This window comes from Pelodiscus sinensis, chromosome 22 (assembly GCF_049634645.1).
Source record: "Pelodiscus sinensis isolate JC-2024 chromosome 22, ASM4963464v1, whole genome shotgun sequence".
In the NCBI taxonomy this organism is placed as follows: Eukaryota; Metazoa; Chordata; order Testudines; family Trionychidae; genus Pelodiscus; species Pelodiscus sinensis.
The window spans coordinates 16,300,395-16,318,175 of record NC_134732.1 but is presented as its reverse complement, the minus strand read 5'-3'; the positions used below and the strand labels follow the sequence as shown (position 1 = coordinate 16,318,175).

General features: G+C 48.6%; 1 long non-coding RNA gene across 1 annotated transcript; it reads left to right on the top strand.

Moving 5' to 3' along the window:
* Window positions 1-260: 260 nt before the first annotated feature.
* Window positions 261-17,781, top strand: LOC142819331 (uncharacterized). The gene is made up of 4 exons (XR_012897186.1): window positions 261-345; window positions 3,818-3,874; window positions 6,155-6,190; window positions 17,734-17,781. It is a non-coding gene; the product is annotated as an uncharacterized LOC142819331 (long non-coding RNA).

Sequence of the window (17,781 nt, the reverse complement as noted above, 5' to 3'; positions counted from 1 at the left end):
GGGATGGACCCCTCCTGCAGGTGCCAGGTTCCACCCTCAGTAGTCTCAGCCCCTCCTGCGCACAGCATTGGGGGAGGGAGGGGTGAATGTGACCCCTCCTGCATTCTCCCTCCCTGTGTCACTTATGCCACCAGAGGCTGTAACCACACCTCTTGCCTTACCCCGCATCCTGGCTAAAGGAAGGGTTGGCCACCAATTCATGCTGCTTTGAACAGAAAGGACCAGTCTCATGCACGTCTCCTTTATTCCAGGGAAAAGAGGATGGGTCAAAGACTGTTTTACAAGACGCACTTTACATGTGATGGGCTGCACCATGGGGCTGTGCTTCAGTCTTGGCTACTTTTGGTAAGTAGATTGCTTTGGTAAGCAAGAGTCTCCATCGCTCCCCTCCTGAGGTAGCTATTGCCTAAATTCCCTGCAATCTGTGCGGACCAGCCGGTTTAGCACCACACAGGTTCTCAGGGAATCTGCCCCTGGATCTGCCACAGCTGGGAAACGGCTGGTTCGAACCTTGGCCTGGACCTGCCATGGACAGGCACCCCTCTCCCACTCCAGCTCTGCTATGGCCTGAACCTGCCATGACACCTCGAGCTACTGTGGAGCCCAGACCTGCTGCAGTGCCCCTTCCCCAGCTTCCACCCAGTCTTTGCCCAGACTTGCCTGGTCCTGGGCCCAGGGGCCTATTTTGGGCCTCAGCCCCAGAGCTGCTTTGGCTGAGAAAGGTGCCTCTTCTCCCCCCCACAAACGAAGTGTTGCCCCGGGATGAAAAAGAGCTGGGGGAATCCTCTCCTTGCAGTAGCCCCACCTACACCCCAAATCTTTGCACCCCAACCCTCTGCTATAGCCTGAGTCCCTCATCCCTGGCCCTATCCCAGAGCCCGCAGCCCAACCCCCTGCTCACTCTGAACCCCCTCCCATATGCTGAACCCCTCATCCCAACCCCCATCACGTGAATTTTGTTGTGTCACACCTCATCTCCATATTGTTGCACATGATAATTCATTCTGCACATGGATGGGAAAAAGTAGCAGGGGCACTGAATATCTACAGAAACTCAAATCAGTGGTGCAAAATCCCAGTTCTTAGAGGTACACTAGATTCCCCAGTGTTGCGTTAGCCTAGATGGGCAGAAAAATGAGCAAGGGAGCAGACTCTTCTGTCACACCCTGTGCAACAGAAGTGACATGAGCGGGGCTGTCACACAATGGCTAATTGCACTGCACCCTTTAGCTCAAAGTGTAGAAATCATTAACTCTTAAAATCACTGCCCCTCCCTGTGAGCATCCTACAGCCTTTGTCTAGTTGCACAGCACATTTGCTACTTCAAAAACATGGCGGTTCAGACGGAAGCTTTCCCACTGTTCCTGAAGGTTCCTTCGGTTTGTCTCCTGCCAAGAATTGAGCTCCTGCCCCTGAGCTCCTGCTCCTGTCACTGCAATAGAGACCAAAGGGGGAAGGGAACCACTCGGAGGGCAATCCTTCTGCACCTGGGCTGGGAAAGCAGCAGGGATCCAGTCTGGCTCTGGTTGCTGACCACATGGGGCATGTCTACACAGCAGGGCTAAAGTCAATTTAAGCTGTGTAACTTCAGCTACATCAATTGTATAGCTTAAGTCAAAATAGCTTCACTCGGCTTTAAGGTGCTGTCTACACAGCAGGAAATCGAATTAAGCCATGCAACTTCAGCTGTGTCATTCTTTTTTTTGTGACAGTACTGCCCACTATGCAGTACCAGCACCTCCAATCAGAGCTTACCTGGAAAGAATGGAGTGTACTGACACCTCTGTAATGAAAATGGCCGAACGCCGGCTAAGCCACGTGTCTTAATGGGGCCATGTGTCTTAAAAGGGCAAAACCGGGGGGTTGATTTTTTTTTGCCCAACAACTGGAGTACTGGCCCCCCCCCCTTTTTTTTTTAACAAAAAGCACAGCAGCTATGTCAGTTGTATAGCTTAAGTCAATATAGATTAACTGGGCTTTTAGGTGCAGTCTACGCAGCAGGAAGAACACTAGTCCTTCGACCTCCCTTACTCCTCGTAAAATGAGGGTTACAGGAGTTGGAGATAGATGTCCTCCAGCTCGACATTATTCTGAAACAAAAGCTTGTAGTGTAGACGCACTTTGTTATTCCAAAATAATGCTGCTGTGTAGACATTCCCATGTAGATTGTTTGGCAGGGAGGCTGGCCTCATGGATAGGGGCAAAGGCAAAGACATGCCATAGCTTTATTTTAGTAATGCTTTTGACACTGGGACAGTCTCATCACTAAAATAGGTAAACGTGGTCTAGATAAAACCCTTACAAGGTACACCCAAAACTGATTAAAAGACTCTAAACAGTAGATATCAATAGGTGGCTGTCAAATTGGGAGGGTGTGTCTAATGGGGTCCCACAGCAGTCTGTCCTGGGTCCAATACTCTTCATTCTTTTTATTAATGATTTGGATAATGGTGTATGGTTATAAAATCAATGGATGACACCAAGATGGGAGGGGTTGCTAGCTTTTCTGAGGATTAGATTAGAATTCTAAACAACCTGGGCATATTGGAGAACTAGTCTGAATACAACGAAATTCAATAAAGACAAGGACAAAATTCTGCACTTAGCAAGAAAAAAAAAAATCAAATGCCCAACTACAAAATGGGGAATAATGGGTAGGTAGTAGTACTGCTAAAAAGGATGGGAGGTTACTGCAGATTACACATTCAATAAGAATCAACAATGTGGTTTTCCATGTTGGTTCCAGAATATCAGACACCAATTGATCAGAGAGACAAGGAGGTGATGCAATCTCTTTTATTGAGCCAAATTCTGTTGTTGCAAGGGACAAGCTTTCGAGCTTCACAGAGCTCCTCTTTAGGACTGGGGCAAGTATTTGAACTAAACACAACTTGGGAGAAGTTGTTGCACACACTGTGGGAGACTACCTAAAATTAAACAAAGAACAGGACTATGAGCACTTTAAAGACTAACAAGATGGTTTATTAAGTGATGAGATTTCGTGGGCCAGACCCACTTCCTCAGATCAAATAGTGGCTACATTTCTATCACTACCTAAAATTAAGTGAGCAATTAAAGGTTAGCTGGCAGGACTAATTCTTACAATGAGCCATAAAGCCAGAATCCATGGTTTTCAATATCTGGTAGAATTATGGATTTACTTTCCCAAGCCTGCATAACTGATTTTTCAGATTGGGTCTGGACCGAAGGAAAAAAGTCAGTTGGTTTCAATTTGAAACCGATTTTTTCCCCCCTGTCAAAATAAAAAATTTTTTGGGTCAAACGAAACATTTTGTTTTCAGTTTCTGGTTACTTTGGGAGTATTTCATCTTTTTAATTTTTTTTAAATAAAAATGAGTGAAATTTAAAAACAAAGGAGCTTTTGAAGCACAAAAGTTGAACCGTTATGTAACAGAGACAAAAAGAAATACTGTTGAGCGTGAGGTCTTCACAAGCTTGGTAAGTAAACACTACATCTGTTTTGCCATATAACTTTGATTATCTTTTAGTGACTAGTTTTGGCATTCCAATGATGATATAAGATGTAAGCTCCTTATTGCAGAGATCATGATGTACTGGGAGTGCACTCAATGATACATGACATAATAATATGAAACTGCTTTTCTTCATCAACCACAGCATTCTAGCCACCTTTGGTTTGTCTGGTTTGGTTTGTTCTGTTGAGGCTAAACTGCTGGGTTTGTTTCTTTGTTGTACTGTTTGCATCTTTAAACATGCCTAGAGATTGGACTAGGTGTAAAGCCTTTATGTTATTTAGATCTCCATGTTTGACATGACATTTGGATTTAATGTGCAGGAGTGTGTCCAATTATACCTGGCAGGAAACACCAGTCAAGATCTTCAACACAATGAGGTAACTATCCCCTGTTGGACTTTCCTGGATTTTGTGAACCCTTGAGGTCTCAGAATTAGAGCTCTGGAATCAATTCCGCTTTGCTGAGATTTCTAACCACTTCTCTTTTAGCTTTGATAAATGCAAAGTAGTGTACATTGGAAAAGATAATCCCAACTATGCATACAAATAATGGGAAATAATTTAGCTATCACCACTCAAGAGAAAGATCTTGGAGTCATTGTGGATAGTTCTCTGAAATCATCCACTCAGTGTGCAGCAGCAGTCAAAAAAGCAAACAGAATGTTAGGAAACATTATAAAAGGGATTGAGAATAAGACAGAAAATCTTATTGCCTCTATATAAAACCATGATCTACCTGTGGAATGCCTTGCCAGAGGATGTGGTGAAGACCAGGATTTTGACAGGGTCCAAAAATGACGTGGCTAAATTCATGGAGAGTAGGTTCATCAATACTTATTTGCCAGGATGTGTAGGAATGATGTTCCTAGCTAGCCTCTTTTTGCCTGAAGCTGGGAATGGATGACAGGAGAGGGATCGCTTGAGGATTTCCTGTTCTGTTCATTCCCTCTGGGGCATTTGGCATTGGCCACTGTCGGAAGACAGGATATTGGGCTAGCTGAACTTTGGTCTGATGCAGTACGGCCATTCTTATGCTCTTAAAACTTATTTGGGGTTTGCTGCCATGTTTCAAATGAAAACTCAATTTAAACTAGCAAGGACCCCTCAAAGGCAGGCGGAGAGGGACCGCACGGCTCTACTGCTTATCTTTTTCAGAGTTAGATATGTAAGAGCATGTCTGTGGCTGGTATGAATCAGTGCTCTCCTCAAAAGAGCCATCCCCAAGTAGGCCAGGGGTGTCCTTTTCCTCTCAGGTTCTTAAGTCCAGTCATCCAAACCCTTTCACATGCCTGACCCTCTGCACCCCACTCACAGTTGCTTGTCAATGTTGCTTGGCCGCTGCAGAGCTAAAGTTCAGAGGTGCAGCTATAACCACCCCCAAGCAGATTTGAACCTGGGCTTTCTAGAGCTGAGTATAGGAGCCTCTACCCTCTGAGCGAAAAGCCAGCTAGCTCCCAGCCCAGGCTGTAGAGGTCTCTTGGTCTTAATTGTTACTATGGTCTAGGTACCACTTGCATTGCTCAGTAACCTCACTAGGGGCTGTGTCTACACTGGCGCGATTTCATGCAAAAGTAGCTGCTCTTGCACAAAAACTTGCTGCCTGTCTACACTGGCCGCATGTTCTTGCACAAGTAAACTGATGTTCTAATGTATAAAATCAGGGCTTCTTGCGCAAGAACTCTCATTCTCCCACTCAGGAATAAGCCCTCGTGCACAAGAGCTCTTCCAGAAGAGGCCAGTGTAGACAGGCAACATGAATTTCTTGCGCAAGAAAGCCCTATGGTTAAAATGACCATCAGAGCTTTCTTGCACAAGAGAGCGTCTATACTGACATGGATGCTCTCGTGCAAAAGCACATCTCTTGCACTAAAGCACATGCCAGTGTAGGCGCTCTTGCACAACTACTTTAATGCAAGAACTCTTTCGCTAAAGAGTTTTGTGCAAGATCATGCCAGTGTAGACGTAGCCTTGGTGTGTGGGTTACACAACTACAGAGTTCACTTCCCACCCTAGGTGGAGTGGGGTGTAAAAAGGCACCTTATTCTTCCTGCTGCTTGGGTATTTGCTCACTGCCCCTCTCTGCTACTTGTTTGCCAACCGACTATCAGTCACCTTCTGCTACCACCTGCCTCTCTGCTGTGACCTCTGCACATCAGTCTCTTCGTAACTTTCATGTCTTTGCAGGCTGGGCAGAAACGCTGCCCCATCTCACCTAGTTTCAGCTGACAGTGATTTTTATCTTAGCAGGCAGGGCAGAATCAGTCCTCCCACAATGGATTTCAGCTCTGGGTGAGGACTTCAAATAACAAGGCAGAAGTGACGAGGCTTTCATAAGCTTTCTGAACACATGATTATAGAATCAGTGTCACAACTGAGATAAGCTTTATACAAGTTGCCTTAGGTAATATGTTTGGAACGACTGTCATCAACTGAATGAGATTATCCCATGTATATGCATGTATCATTTGTGTAGATCAAGTGAGGATTACTGAATGGGGTCTCTAATGGCATATTTACGGGTTTGCATCACTCCCACCAATTGGTAGGTATCAGTGAGTGGTGGGAATCTGTATCTGTAAACTGTCGAAGGCTTTTTGAAGAGCTATGAAAATCGTTCCTTAATTTGAAATAATTTTTGTTTTCCTGTGTTCCTTTTAGAAAGATTTACTCAAAGCCACAGATTCTAAAGCCACCGTAAGTAAAATTAAAAATAGATGTTTGTGTTAACTTAAGTGACGTCTTAGAGGTAACAAACGAAAGTCAGACCAAAATGCAAAAGGAAGTTTCTGAATTTAGAACCAGAGGCCTGACTGGGACCCTGAGACATAGGCGCTGACTTTCCCTTTAGCTGGGGGGCTTGACACCCTCCCCTCCATCCTTGTCCTTGCCTTTTCTTGCCCCTGCTCTGCCCCTGCCACCACGTACATTCCACCACGGCCCCCAAGTCCCCTGCTCTGCCACCTCCTCGGAGCATGCTGTGTCTCTGCTCCTGCTCCCAAGAGCATCCCGAATGCTGCAGAACAGCTCTTTGTGGGGGTGAGAGATACTATGTGGGAGGAGGAGGAGTTGGTTAGCAGGCCTTCCAGGGGGCAAGAGGCACTGAGGGGGGGGGGGGGCAGGCAGTAGGGGAAGCTTGGCTCCTTGTGCCTGATGAGCATTGCTAGTTTTTCCCAGTGGGAGCTCTACCTCGAGAACATTCATGGAGTCGGTGCCTGTGCATCGAGAGGTCATCTAGTCCAGTTCCCTGCACTCGTGGCAGGACTCACGAGGGTGTGTCTACACTGGCAGATGTACAGCGCTGGCAGTTACAGCTCTGCTCACAGAGCACTACAGGGAACCTCTGTTGTGCTCCTTGTGATGGTGGAGCGCACCTGCATTAGCAGCTCTTGCAACAGCCCAGGGAGCAGTGCGTTGTGGCAGCTATCCCACTGTACAACTAGACACAGGGTGCTTTGGGAAGGGTTTGCAATGCCGCATGGAGCAGGCAGTTTCACATGATGCAGGTTTCCCAATCCCACTGTTCTATGGTCATCCTACTATACCCACAGCTGCTTTTCAGCTGAAGTGGGGAGGGGTCAGAAGGAGAGTGTGACAGGGAGTGTCATTACCCTCATTAATCAGTGAGGATTACTACAGGGGATCTCTGTAATGGCAAATCATCAGGGAGATTTGGGTCACTCCCACTGTTTCAAGGCTGTGATGGCCCATTGCAAGAGACAATGAAGTTGAACCTTCCTGCAGAGGTTTGGGTCAGCCCATGAGATATGGAGACAAGGGCCTTACAGAGACATGATCCCTATCACCTGATACTGGAATCTATATTAAAATCTGCACTTTTGCACAGTAAGAGGGGAGGAGAGCAAACTGAAACAAAGGACTCTTGCTTATACTAATCCAATTTAAGGGTGGAGAATGAGTCAGTTCTCCTGGCTACCCCACCCAAGGTGACTGCTGTTAACAACTAAGACTTAAGTAGCAGAAGGAACTGACCTTAGCTTAGAAGGATGTCTGATCTCTGAAGATGATTATAAGAACAACTTGTAGGGTGAAATATTAATTAATAATTAATTTATTTAGTATATTAAGCTTACTTTGTTTTGTTTTATTTTCTTTGTAACCTAATTTGTTCTCTGTGCTAACTCTTATGATCTCTTACATCCTTCCTACCTTTTATACTTAATGAAATCACTTGTGTATTGATAAACCCAGAGTAAATAATTGTTACCTGTGTGGGGCAAGGAGTCTGTGCATCTCTCTCTTTATATTGAGAAAAAGGACAAAGTTACATGAGCTTGCTCTGTATTCCATAGAGAAGGAGACAGATTTGAGGTTCAGCTCCCAGAGATGCTGTGTGCTAGAGTACTGGGAAAAGGTCCTACAGCAGTGGTCTCTACCCTTTTTAAGCACAAGATCACTTTTTGAATTTAAGTGCAATGTAAGATCTACCTCAAACCCAAATACCCTGGCCCCACCTCCTTCATCCCCCTTCTCCGAGGCCCCGCCCCTGCTCACTCCATCCTCCCTTCCTTTCACCAGGCAGAGGGTTGGGGCACAGGCTCTGGTCTTGGGCTAAGGGTTTTGGAGTGTGAGGAGGCTCTGAGCTGAGCCTGGGGCAAGGAGTTGGGGTGCAGGAGAGTGTTAGGCCCTAGAGAATTGGGCCTAGTGCAGTTATGTTAAGACAGATCAAGGAAAGAGGTTAACCAAGGTTTCTGGGTAGTCCCTGCACAGAACTAGAAACATGGTTCAAGCAAGCAGCACTCCCTACATACTTGCTTAAGTTGCAAAAATAAAGTGTCAGGGGGTGCACACCCCCAGTGTGCCTCAGTGCCCCCTGACTGTCCTCATATAGCCCCTCAGGGCAAGTTACAGTCTGTATGGGTTGGTCATCATAGGCACCAAAGCAGTATATAACTGGCCCTTTACGCAAGGCCGAGTCCACAAAGCAGTTTATAACTGTTGTAGCGGGGCACGCCCCAGGTAGGAGGACCCAGGCCCACCCTACTCCACCGGGTCCCAGCCCAGGGCCCTGTGAGCAACCAGGTACCGGATCACTCCCTCAGCAGGGCCATCCAGCCAAAACGCACCAAGGCCCTCGGGCCAGGAGGGGTAGCTCCCGCTCCTGCCCTGGGCCACTTCCTACCTGGATCCCCAGGCTTCCTTCCCCTGGACTTGCCCAGCTGACTGCAATCTCCCAGCCAGCATCCCCTCGGCAGGCAGTCTCCAGGTGGCACCAACTCGCCTCCGCCTTCCTCCCAGCCTCTCCTGGAGTCCTTCTTCTTCAGCTGTCTCCCTCCAAGGAGCTCCTACTTCCTCTGCAGTTAGCCCTCCACTGGCCTCCCCTAAGCAACCTGTGCTTCTCAATATATACCTGCCAGCTGGGCTCTCACTCCCTTAATTGGTTCAGCTGGCTTCCACAAGCCAATTGTGCTGCCCTAGGTAGTTGCCAGCTGGGCTCTCACTGGCCCTAAACCGCTCCAGCTGGCCTCTTTCTTTCTAGCCCTGGCTCAGGGCCTGAGTCCTGGTCTTAAAGGGCCAGTGCAGGGCCGGCACCCTGTCACATAAAGTAAGTGAAAGGCTGCGCCTATACCGGCTGTGATGGGAACAGCTAGGTTGAGAACTGATAAGGTAACTCCCTGTTTCTGTTCTCACCCTGATCTTAATGAACTGCCCTCTGTTTGTTTTAACTCCCTGTCTCTTTGTTGTTTTGTACTTGCCTTCTGGGCTGATAAGAAAGCTGTTGACGCATTATGAATTGCTTAAGGCCTTGAAGTATACGCATTAACACTAGAAGCTTCTAACTAATTAATGGGGGCCTGAGATGCTTGGGCAAATGTTTTATGACGTGACGGGACTGTCTATATAATCTTACTTGTTACTGAAATCGTGGCTGGTTCACTTTGGAGACGGGCTGCTCTCTATTGTAGTGCACACTATTCAATAAAGAGCTTGTGATTTGGATCTTGCTAGTGTTGCCTGTCTCTTTGCGGTCAGACAACGAACGGAGGCCATCCGGGTTCGAGTCCCCGACAAGAGGGTTCAGGGTTCAGGGTCTGTAAGGAGGTCTGGGGGGGCTCAGGGCTAGGGCAGTGGTTTGGGGTGTAAAGGGAGGTACATGACTGGGGCAGGGCTTTGGAGCTGGCTTCACCTGGGCACTGCTTACCTCAGTTGGCTCCAGGGTGGTGGTGCAGTGCAGCTAAGGCAGACTCACCCCTGCCCTGGCCCGGTAGCACTCTCAAAAGCAGCCAGCAATTTCTATCCATCCCAAGCGCTGTTGTCCCCCTCTCCTTGTTCTGCGGAGACAGAATACAGGGTGGAAGAGGGGGCACCCTGACATCAGCACCCCTCCTCTCCCTTCCCTGCTCTGTACTGCAAGCAGGAGGCTCCCGGGAGGGGAGGGGGCAGGGGAAGCTCTAAGGCAAAGGGCAGGAGATGCACAGCAATGGGGGAAGGGGCAGCTGAAGTGCTTTGCTTGACAGCCTCTTGGCCAAACCAGTCAAGATCACCTGTCAGAGTCTCCAAGATCTACCAGTAGATCCCGATCTATTGGTTGGTGGCCACTGTCCTAAAATAAGGTGCTGCTTTATACTCTGTGTCTGCAGCCTGGGGGACGTGGCCCTGTCCCTGTGACTCAGTTGAAGTAGGCTGGAGATCTGGGCTCAACAAGACAGGGCTGCAAGGTATCCAGGCTGTCAGGGTAAGCAGGCTCAGGGGGGGTCTCAGCACTTCAGTCCCAAGGGGGACCTGACCCATCATAGAGGCTCCTAATGAAACCTATTTAGCTCTTTCTTTGATCAGTGGGGGCTGGGTGAACTAGTTAAAATGCCCCAAGGAGACCACTTCAGGGAGGGTTCACATCCCCTCTCAGAGAGAGCTGTCCCCACTCCTCTTCCTTGGCTAGGTAATTTTGGTATTGAAGCTCCTGGCTTAATGAAGTACTTTCAGATGAGGGTGAACCCCTCATTTAGGAGACACAAAGTAGAGTACTGCTTCCCTGTGTTCACACAATAATTGGTAACAGAATTTTATTACCCCAGCATTCAGTACAGGTCGAACCTCTCTAATCCAGAATTCTCTCTGAAACATCCCTGGTTGAGAATGATTTTAGTTAGCTGGATGTCCACGTTTTAGGGGCGAGGCCAAATTTCCCACGGTGCCACAAAGTTTGTTTACAGCCACCAGTTGTAGCTCTTAGTGTTCTGTGCTGTTATTTAGCTCAAATTTACCCCTAAATGTTCTCTAATAGCCCAGTAAGCAGAGGAAGTGTTGGTCATGATGTGGGACAATACTAAACTACCGTGGTCCAGAAAATTCTCTCATTTGGAACTACTCAGGTCCCAAGGGTGCTGGACAAGTGAGGTTCAACCTGTACTAAAGTGATTTGTAACCCAGCAGCAGCCAAAGTTGACAATTGTGAGCAACAGCACTCTATCTGCTGGAAATCTAAGCAGACTGGGTGTGTTTATATAAATATAGTTTTGTTCTAGATGTCTCTCCTACACCTAGCTAGCTGTCAGGGAAGAACTCATTCAGTTCATTTAGACTCTTACAACAGTAAGCACTGGACAAAACCCCTTACATTGAAGATGTGTGAGCCTTGATTACCTGATCAGAGTTTGCAATGAAATACAGAAGCAAGTGAGAGTGCATGGTTTGAGCTTTAGTTACAGATGTTCTGTTCAGCCCTCTTCCCCCATTTTCTCTCTCACCTGCATTGAGTCTATGGCACTATTTGGGCTGGCATCCAAAGGTGTAATTTATTGCTTACTAAAAACACTACCGACCATTCCTTCTCTAATGAGAGATGATTTGCTTATGGCCATCTTTAAAAGACTAGTTTCCTCTGTCTACCCAGATCTCTCTGTGTGCCACTCCCCCTCAGCCTTCACTTTCCCTCGTGGAGTCCCAGTATCCCCTATGCCTCTCAGCCTTCAAACAGTCCATTACAAGTTCATAACACACAAAAAGGCAATTAAATGAAATGAGTTAATGCTGAATTAAGAAGCATCAATTCAATATTTTGTTTTATCCACATGTGTGCCCCCAGCCTTTATATAAACTAATTTGTATGGCACCATGTAGCCTATGCACTTAATGAGGCAGGTGTCCTGTGGAAAAAATAGCATGTACTCAAGTAATTAAAGACTGTATCCCAATGCATATGCACTATGGGGCAGAATTAAGGTTTCACAGGCATCCTTAATTTTGGCATTTTGTAACTTCTGAATGTTTGACTTTACAGCCGTAACGATCTTCTAATATAATTTTCTTTGTAATACAGGAGACTTTATATAGCATAACCACTGCACAGACTAGTATAGTAATTACAAAATAAATATACTCTTGCTTTTGCCATTATCTTCAGGAGATTGCCCAGTTAGTCTGCACAGAAAAAAACCAACAAATGGTCTGGTAGCACTTTATAGAAAACATGTAGATGGTATCACGAGCTTTCGTGGGCACAGCCCACTTCTTCAGATGACTGGAGTTTTGAGTTTAGGATGTGCAGACCTAAAATAAATAGGAGAGAAGGGGGCGGGGGAGACAGATAGCAGAGGGTATGGAAAATCAGAGGAAAAACCAGGAAGGCAGACCTGGGAATCAATAATCACCTGACGCTTGGGTAGTTAAAATGAAGCAGATAAGAATCAAAATCAATAGATAGTATCCTTCCTCACACAGGAATCTACACAAAGAGTTGTTTGCACCGTCATTGAATGTTAGGTTGATAATTTCCCAACTATCCCTCATCACCATTGAGTCCATTACCAAGTGCGGCCCAGTCTGGCCTCGCTGTCACTGCTGGTGCGCGGCCGTGGAGGGAAGGGCGTTGCTGACCGGCGCCGTTGGGTTGCGGGTGGGCCGGCGCTGTGGGAGCTGGGTGCGCGGCGCCTGATGGCAGCTGTAAGGGATGCCATGCACCCCTTAAAGGAGTCATCAGGCGCCCCCCATTGGTTGGTGCCCTGGGCAGCAGCCCGGCTCACCCATACCTCCATCCGGCCCTGGCAGTGGGGCATTGCTGGCATTTGCTGGCATAGATCAAATTATTGGATGGGTCTGCACATCCAAAACTCAAAATTCCAGTCATCAGAAGATGTGGGCCGTGCCCATGAAAACTCATGATACCATCTACATGTTTTGTTAGTCTATAAAGTGCTACCAGACCATTTGTTGTTTTTCTCATTATGTTTGCTTCTGGGTTTTGAATGATGTTGCAGACCAGAAATTGATTCAGTAACAGTAGACAGATAAAAGTACTTTACTTCCAGGTAACAAGAGGGACAATGAGAGAACCCCACCCACCCAAATATCAGCACATAATTCAAGAGAAACTTGACCTACCTGTTGGAGATTACCACATGGCATGACATCCATACCAGAGCTGTTTATATGAAAGAACTGGCTGTGTTCCTGCCAATCAGTTTTGGGTTTTGTGGTGAATTTTTTTTCTCCTTGCTCTTCCCCACCAACTAAAAGGGATTATATTTCCTCTCTTGTTAACATATAAGGTGGTACCATGTGCTGGCTTGGGGAAAGAGCCTAATGCCCATCCCCTACCCTCCCATGCCTGTCACTATCCATACAAATTTAATTAATACAACTTCCAGCACTTTCTCTCCCATGACTTGGATGAGGCATAAGAAATAAAACATCCAAGGTGGAATCTTTTGTTCCCTTCTCTTAAATGTTTGAATGCTGTTAAACTTTACACTTCTGGTGACTGCCTATTTTGTTCTATGCTGTGTTTAAAACATCAACAACAAAACAACCAAACACTAAATGTGACATGCTTTCTTCCTGTAGCCCAAATACCCATGACCTGGATGACTTTCACAAAATAAATTTACCAAGGTGGGGCCTTTTGTTAATTCCATTTAATATCTGAGACATAATCCTGCAAATGCTTGCTAACTTGACAGGCCTTTACTGATGTGATAATACCATTTGCTTCAGTGGGATGACAAACTGAACCTCTCTAGCCCGGCACTCTCCAGTTCAGTAATATCCATGGTCTAGATTAAATGATTTTAATTAGCCAGATGTCCACTTCTTATGGGTGTCATTGAGTTTTCCGTGGTCCTATAGAGTTTTTTACATCCACCAATTCTGGCTCTCAGGGTTCTCTTCTCTTATTTAGCTCCAGTTTACCCCTAAGTGTCTTTTAAGAGCCTATTAAGCAGCAGAAGTGTTGGTAGTGCTGATATAAAATATTGACTATCCTTGGTTTGGCAAAGTCTCTGGTTCGGCATCGATCAGGCTCCGAGGGTGTTGGACTAAAGAGGTTTAACTTGTACTTATGTGAATAAGGAGTATTAATGTGTAGATTTGCAGATGTATCTTCCTTGGACTTATATTACTTTTAAACAAGTTACGCTCTAATAATACTATAGTTTTGGTAAACTAAATGTTTTCTTTCAATGAAAAAACAAATAAATGATTTTACTGATGTTAAAGAAAAAAAGATAATACAGCAGAATTTTTTGGATAATTTATTTTATATTTAAATGCTGGAAAACATGAAATAACTCAGGGTATGTCTACACTACAAAGTTAATTCAACAGCCGTTAGTTCGAATTAACTTTCATAGCGGCTATACATGCAAACTGCTATTTTGAATTTAATTCGAAATAGCGGAGCGTTTAATTTGAACTAGGAAAACCTCATTCTAGGAGGAGTAACACCTAGTTTGAATTAAGTAGTTCAAATTAAGGGCTGTGTAACCACTTAATTTGAACTAGCTGGAGGCTAGCCCTTCCCAGGTTGCCCTGGTGGCCACTCTGGGCCAAACCAAGGAAACTCTTCTGCCCCCCTCCCGGCCCCGGAGCCCTTTAAAGGGCACGGTCTGGCTACAGTACTTGTGCCAGTTGCAAGCCTGCCAGCACCCAGCCAGCAGACCCTGCACCTGGCACAAGATGAGCCAGCCACCCGCTGCCACCCAGCCCTCTGCCTCTTCCCAGGACCAGGCTGGCAGCTCACAGGAGCCTGCCTGGGGCTGCAAGATGGGTGCCCGCCTGGTCTAGTGCGGAGATCGTGGACCTCATCGAGGTTTGGGGGGAGGCCTCCAACGTCCACAATCTCCGCACTAGGCACAGGAATGCGACCATCTACAGCTGCATGGCTGACAGCCTGGCCATCAGAGGCCACATGTGGACCCAGGAGCAGGTACGCTGCAAAAAAAAGGACCTGCAGCAGGCCTACTCCAGGGCCTCCCAGCCAGGGGCCAACCCGGAGGAATGCCCTCATTATGAGGCCCTGAACCGCATCCTGGGGGCTCACGCAGTCCATGTCCCCCGGATAGTGATTGACCCCGGGGCAGAGGGTCCCATCCCTGACACGGAGGAAGAGGAGGAGGATGCTGAGAGCCAGGAGCCTGCAGGGAGCCTGCCCAGGAACCGGGACCCCTGAGGCATCCCACAGAGCACATCGGCTGTGTTGTCCAAGGCCAGAGAGGGCTCCACATGTGAGTGCTATCATGCTCCCCTTATGTGTATGGGGGGAGGAGAGGGAGCCCAGGGACCGTGCGTCTGAGCCTTGCCCACCATGGAGCAGCAGCTGGGTGTCATGCAGGGGCCCTGGCCCGTTCCCCACACGCCAACCTCACCTTGCAGAGGAGGGCTGGGTTTCACCCACTGTGTCTCCAGGGAGAACTGACCACTGCTCTTGTTTCACCACAGCCGCAGCACCTGAGACTGCAGGGTGCACCACCCCGCCTGGAACAGCCACCCGCACCCGGGCCAGCAGGTGCATCTGCAACCTGGAAGACTATCAGCAGCAGAACCTGTGGCTACTGGAGCAACAGCTCTGCACCTAGGACCACTGGGTCCGGGAGGACCTGTAGCTGTGGCTGTGACAGCAGAGCTTGGAGGCACTGGAGGAGCAGAGCTGTGCCCTCAGAGGCCACCTCCAGACCTTGGTGGACAGGTTCCTGCCTCCTCCTGCTCCAGCGCCTGCGACTGCACCAGCTCTTGCTCCTCCTTCCACCCCTGCTCCTCCTCCTGCTTCCTCTGCACCCCCCGTCCCTCCTGCCCCACCCTCCACACCCACTCCCCTCCTACGCCCCCGCACCCGCAGTGCTGCAAGACGGGAGAGCCAGCAGGACCCCGAGCCCTGAGCTTTCCCTTCCCTTCCTGCCCTTCCCCCTCCTTCCAGCTCCCTCCTCCTAGGTTTCCCCTTCCCTTCTTCCACCCTCATTCCTCCCTCCCCCACCCCAGTTATGTAAAATAAAAAGAGATTTATGTTGCTAAAACAGGTGTCTTTATTTGACATTAGGATGGGGGGTTAGGAAGGGGAAGGAGGGGACAGTGGAAGAAGGCCCCAGTGGGGCCTGCAGGGAGAGTTAAGTCCTCCTCCACCAGGAAGCTCTCCCGCAGGGCTTCCTGGATCTGGATGGCTTCCCACTGGTCCTCCCGGACAGCGATGGTGCAGGGCTATGTGTACCGGCCAGCCATGCGGTCAGTCTCAGCCATCCAAGCTGGCAGGAAAGCCTCCTCCTTCTGCTCACATAAATTGTGCAGCACTCAACATGCTGCCACCACGAGAGGGATATTGTGCTCTGCGAGGTTGAGGCGAGTGAGGAGGCATCGAAATCGGGCTTTCAGTTGGCTGAAGGCCCCCTCAACCACAATGCGGGCCCTGGTGAGCCTGGCATTGAAGGCCTGCTGGGAGGGGTTGAGGTGTCCCGTGTAGGGCTTCATGAGCCAGGGCTGTAGGCCGCATCCCCCACCAGGCAGATGGGCATATCCACGTCCCTGACCCTGATGTGACGATCGGGGAAGAAGGTCCTGGTGTGCAGCCTCTAGCACTCGGAAGAGTTGTGAAACTCCCTGGCGTCGTGTGCCTTGCCAGACCAGCCCACATTAATGTCCATGAACTGGCCCCGGTGGTCAGACACGGCCTGCAGGATCATAGAGAAGCAACCTTTGTGGTTAATGTAAAGGGAGGCCTGGTGTTCCGGGGCACAGATGGGGATGTGCGTCCTGTCGATGGCCCCCTTGCAGTTGGGGAAGCCGATGGCGCCAAACCCCTGGATAACCACGTCCAGGTCAGTGAGGCAGACCACCCTGCGGAGCAGCACCCAGTTGATGGCCTTGACCAACTGCAGAGAGACACACCAAACCACAAATCACTGGGGTGCCCGGGTGACTAGGAGTGTTTTTTCCCTGGCACTGCCCTGTGCCCCACTCCCAAAGGCGACCCCCGCTGCGATCCTGGCCACCATGAGTGACATGTAGTATGGCCGGGACAGACCGAACCCTCCCATGCGGGGCACTTTAGCCTCCTCCCCCCCATTTTCCCTGGGGTGGCCCATCCCCTCCTTGCAGCCCAGTGGCCAGTGAGTGCCGTACCTGCATGAGCACTGCTCCGACGGTGGATTTCCCCACACCGAACTGGTTCCCAATGGATCGGAAGCTGAAAAGCTTCCACGGGGCGATGGTCACACGCTTCTGGAGAGGGATGGCGTGCCTCATGTGAGTCCCATCACCACAGAGCAGAGGTGAGCCACTCGCAGAGCTCCAGGAAGGTGTCCTTTTTCATCCTGAAATTCTGGGTCCCCTGTTGGTCTCCCCAGCACTCCAGGACGATGCGGTCCCACCAGTCGCTGCTGGTGTCCAGACGCTGCTGCGGCTCCCCCACAACCCCCAGGGAGGCCAGGGGGAAGGGCAGGGGGCTGATGTGCACCAGATGGTGCAAGGCAGCCTCCAGCCATTCCTGGCAGGCTTGCAGCAGCAAGTCCAAAAACTGGAGCAGAATGCCCAGGGCGAGCTCTGGCTCCATGTGCCAACTGCAGTGGCGTCCCCAATGGGAACCACAGACACAGGCAGGCAGAGAGGAAAACGCTTTGCTGTCCCTTGGCAAGGTAGGCAAGCAAGTAAAAAAGCTGAGAACTGGCTGTCCAGGGGGGCCCCTTAAAGCACGAGCCTCAGATAGCCTCAGACAGCAGCCACACAAAGCAACTATTGACCTGATGCCCTGCCAGAACCGGTTTCAGCTGCCCTTAAATGTGACCCAGCGTCCAATCAGTGTGGACGCGCTATTTCCAATTAGCAAAACACTAATTCAAATTAGTTTTTGGGTTTAGATGCGTTATTTCAAATTAGCTTGACTTAACTAATTCGAAATAAGTTAGTTCGAATTAGCGCTGTAGTATAGACAGACCCTCAATGATTTCTTGGATTTGTTATTTTCTTTTTCATGTTGTCTTCTTGTAAACCAAACTTCCATTGCTCTTCCTCCATAGCAACCGTACCCACCTCTTGGAGAACTTGCTGGAAATTGAATTACCAAG